The sequence below is a fragment of the Triticum urartu genome, chromosome 3A (assembly GCF_056163025.1).
Source record: "Triticum urartu cultivar PI428250 chromosome 3A, HENAU_Tu73, whole genome shotgun sequence".
Classification (NCBI taxonomy): Eukaryota; Viridiplantae; Streptophyta; class Magnoliopsida; order Poales; family Poaceae; genus Triticum; species Triticum urartu.
The window spans coordinates 710,890,618-710,895,487 of NC_141875.1; positions in this window are offsets into that span (position 1 = coordinate 710,890,618).

Sequence of the window (4,870 nt, forward strand, 5' to 3'; positions counted from 1 at the left end):
GTCTATATGTAGCGTGAGCGAGACATTTGTATGTGTGAACCAGGGAGATATAAAGTTTGAGAGAGATAGAGGAGCCCCGATAAGGCTGAGTGGTGCGTCAGATAGATGAGAGGGGGGAAAAGAGATATTCCATCCGCTCGATAATGCAGTGCATGTAAATTTTTTAGAAGTCGAACTTTGGAAACTTTGATCAGGTTTACGCAAATGTTATTTATAGCTATAATACCAAAGATATTCGTCCTATGCAAGTGCCCTTGAAGGTGAAAGTAGCGGACGACGCAATTACCAGCTGCACTTTGGAGCTGCCTTGTTGTGAGTATTCGGCTCAGGGGTCACCTTTAGTTCCACTTTCAAGCTTTTCCCTTTGGGCTGCTATGATATTGTCCTTGGGATGGATTGGTTGGAGTCCAGACGCATTATGACAGTCAATTGGTCTGCGAAGAAAATGTCATTCCAACACAATGGGCAGACGATTCACCTGTCAGGGCGATCTCAGCAGCCAGCAACCTGCAGTGCGATCTCCATGACTCAGCTCAATCTTTTGCAGTCACGCACGGACATTGCTCACATCCTTCTGCTGGCACCCAGTAAACCAGATGTGAACCAAGCTCCGATTCCAGCAGTTATTGAGGAGCTGCTCAAGGATTTTCCTGAACTGTTCGAGGAACCCAGTGGACTGCCACCACATCGGGAATTTGACCACATTATTAAGCTCGTTCCTAGAGCACAACCAGTCAACAGACGCCCGTACCGGTACAGTCCAGCATAGAAGGATGAAATTGAGCGTCAGGTGATGGAGATGCTTCACCAAGGTATCATACAGTTCAGCCGCAGTCCTTTGTCATCCCCGGTGCTTCTGGTTCAGAAAAAGGATGGGGAGTGGCGATTCTGCATCGACTACCGCTTCCTCAATGCGATTACTGTCAAAAATCGATACCCCCAGTCATTGATGAGCTCCTGGATGAATTGCATGGTGCCATCGTATTCACCAGTCTGGATCTGTGTTCCGGATATCATCAAATCCGGATGCGACCAGGGGATGAAGCTAAAATGGCATTTCAGACCCATCATGGACACTTCAAGTTCAAAGTTATGCCACAAGGTGTCATCGGCGGGCCATTCACATTCCAGTCTGCTATGCATGTGGTTCTCACGCCATTCCTGCGCAAGGGGGTCCTGGTGTATATTGATGACATCCTTGTCTTCAGTGCCACTTTGAAGGAGCACGTGTTACTATTGCGAGCAGTGTTTCAACGGCTGGAGCAATACGCTCTCAAGGTCAAGCTAAAGAAGTGTGCCTTTGCGCAGCCACAACTTCGATACTTAGGCCATGTCATCAGTGTGGAAGGGGTGCACACCGATCCATGCAACATCGAGAAGGTGCAAAACTGGTCTTCACCATCATCTGTGAAAGAGTTCATGTGCTGGCTGAAGAAAGGTGCAACACCGATCCACACTACTGAAGAAAGGTGTTCCTTTTGTGTGGACGGCAGATCATGAGCAAGCATTCGGGGTCCTCAAGACGGTGCTGACCACAGCCCCTGTGTTGGCTTTGCCAACTTTGCCAAGTCGTTTGTGGTGGAGACGGATGCTTCAGATATTGGAATTGGCGCAGTTTGGATGCAACAACATCCAGTGGCTTTCCTCAGCCAAGCCTTGGGTCCACGACACCGGGCATTATCCACGTATGAGAAAGAATGCCTTGCTATTTTGATGGCGGTGGAAAGATGGCGGTCGTACCTTCTATTGTCAGAGTTCACTATTCGCACAGATCATCAGAGTCTCGCTTGCTTGGATGAACAAAATCTCACTACCCCGTGGCAGCACAAAGCTCTGACCAAGCTACTTCGATTGCAATACAAGATTGAGTATCGGCAGGGGGCTAACAATTTGGCAGCGAATGCTCTTTCGCGAAACCAACAGCTCACGCGGTGGTAGCCGCAATCTCGGTATGCATGCCGACATGGCTTGAGGACGTCAAACAGGGCTACAAGAAGGATCCTGATTGCTGTCGCATGCTTGCCTCACATGCCCGAGGAGCTCAATTAGCAGGGCCTTTTTCTGTCACTAATGGACCGACCCGTTACAAAGGGCGAGTCCAGCTGGGCAATGATGTGGATAGCCAACAAAAAGTGTTGCAAGAATTGCATGCTGGAGCGATAGGAGGACATTCCGGAGTGCAAGCAACATACAACCGAGTGATCAAGCTCTTCGCCTGGCCCAAACTCAAGCACACCGTCAAGGCGTTCATTGCTCGTTGCTCCGTCTGCAAGCAAGCAAAGCCCGAGCATGTCCGGTATCCGGGACTACTTCAGCCTCTCCCCGTTCCCGAACAATCTTGGGAGATGGTGACACTGGACTTTGTCGAGGGACTGCCCACATCAATGGGATACAACTCTATTCTGGTCGTTGTTGACAAACTGACTCGGTATGCGCATTTTATCCCACTTTGGCATCCGTTCACAGCTCTCCAGGTGGCCAAGTCGTACGTGAACAATGTGTTCAAACTACATGGACCCCTAGACAAGATGGTATCCGACCGCGATCGGGTTTTCACCAGCAAGGTATTGTTGGGGATCGTAGCAGAAATTCAAAATTTTCTACGCATCACCAAGATCAATCTATGGAGTAATCTAGCAACGAGGGGAAGGAGAGTGCATCTACATACCCTTGTAGATCGCTAAGCGGAAGCGTTCAAGTGAACGGGGTTGATGGAGTCGTACTCGTCGTGATCCAAATCACCGATGATCCTAGTGCCGAACGGACGGCACCTCCATGTTCAACACACGTACAACCCAATGACGTCACCTACGCCTTGATCCAGCAAGGGGTGAAGGAGAGGTTGGGGAAGACTCCATCCAGAAGCAGCACAATGGCGTGGTGGTGGTGGAGGAGCGTGGTGATCCAGCAGGGCTTCGCCAAGCACCGCGAGATATGAGGAGAAAGAGAGGTAGGGCTGCGCCATGAAGGAGTCAAAACTCATCTGTCTGCAGCCCCCCAAGTGCTCAAGTATATATAGGGAGAGGGAGGGGGTGCGCCCCACCTAGGGTTCCACCCTAGGGGTGGCGGCCAGCCCCAAAACCCCATCTAGTGGGGCGGCCAAGGGGGGGAGAGGGGAAACTTGCCCCCCAAGTTAGGTGGGTGCGCCCCCTCCCCAAACCCTAGGCGCCTTGGGCCCTTGTGGGGGGGGCGCACTAGCCCACCTGGGACTGGTTCCCATCCCACACTTGGCCCATGCAGCCCTCCGGGGCCGGTGGCCCCACTTGGTGGACCCCCGGGACCCTCCTGGTGGTCCCGGTACGTTACCGATAGAACCCGAAACTTTTCCGGTGACCAAAACAGGACTTCCCATATATAAATCTTTACCTCCGGACCATTCCGGAACTCCTCGTGATGTCCGGGATCTCATTCGGGACTCCGAACAACATTCGGTAACCACATACAAACTTCCTTTATAACCCTAGCGTCATCGAACCTTAAGTGTGTAGACCCTACGGGTTCGGGAGTCATGCAGACATGGCCGAGACAACTCTTCGGTCAATAACCAACAGCGGGATCTGGATACCCATGTTGGCTCCCACATGCTCCACGATGATCTCATCGGATGAACCACGATGTCAAGGACTTAATCAATCCCGTATACAATTCCCTTTGTCTAGCGGTACGATACTTGCCCGAGATTCGATCGTCGGTATCCCGATACCTTGTTCAATCTCGTTACCGGCAAGTCTCTTTACTCGTTCCGTAACACATCATCCCGTGATCAACTCCTTGATCACATTGTGCACATTATGATGATGTCCTACCGAGTGGGCCCAAAGATACCTCTCCGTTTACACGGAGTGACAAATCCCAGTCTCGATTCGTGCCAACCCAACAGACACTTTAGGAGATACCTGTAGTGTACCTTTATAGCCACCCAGTTACGTTGTGACGTTTGGCACACCCAAAGCACTCCTACGGTATCCGGGAGTTGCACAATCTCATGGTCTAAGGAAATGATACTTGACATTAGAAAAGCTTTAGCATACGAACTACATGATCTTGTGCTAGGCTTAGGATTGGGTCTTGTCCATCACATCATTCTCCTAGTGATGTGATCCCGTTATCAACGACATCCAATGTCCATGGTCAGGAAATCGTAACCATCTATTGATCAACGAGCTAGTCAACTAGAGGCTTACTAGGGACACGGTGTTGTCTATGTATCCACACATGTATCTGAGTTTCCTATCAATACAATTCTAGCATGGATAATAAACAATTATCATTAACAAGGAAATTCTATAGTGCTCCCACTCACTTCTTTGGAAATACAAGTTTCTCATAAACTTTGTATACACCCAAAATCTTTGATCATCTCATCAAAGCATACATTCCAACTCCGAGATGCTTACTCCAGTCCTTAGAAGGATTGCTGGAGCTTTGCATACTTGTTAGCATCTTTCAGGATTGACAAAACCTTCCGGTTGTATCACATACAACCTTTCCTCAAGAAAATCGTCGAGGAAACAATGTTTTGACATCCTATCTGCAAGATTTCATAAATAATGCAGTAATCGCTAATATAATTCCAACAAACTCTTAGCATCGCTACGAGTGAGAAAGTCTCATCGTAGTCAACTCCTTGAACTTGTCGGAAAACATCTCAACGACAAGTCGAGCTTTCTTATGGTGATACTTACCATCATTGTCTGTCTTCCTTTTAAAATCCATATGTACCTAACAGCCTTACGACCATCAAGTAGTTCTTCCAAAGTTTACACTTTGTTTTCATATATGGATCCTCTCTCGGATTATATGGCCTCGAGCCATTTTGGAATCCAGGCCCACCATCGCTTCTCCATAGCTCGTGGGTTCATTGTTGTCT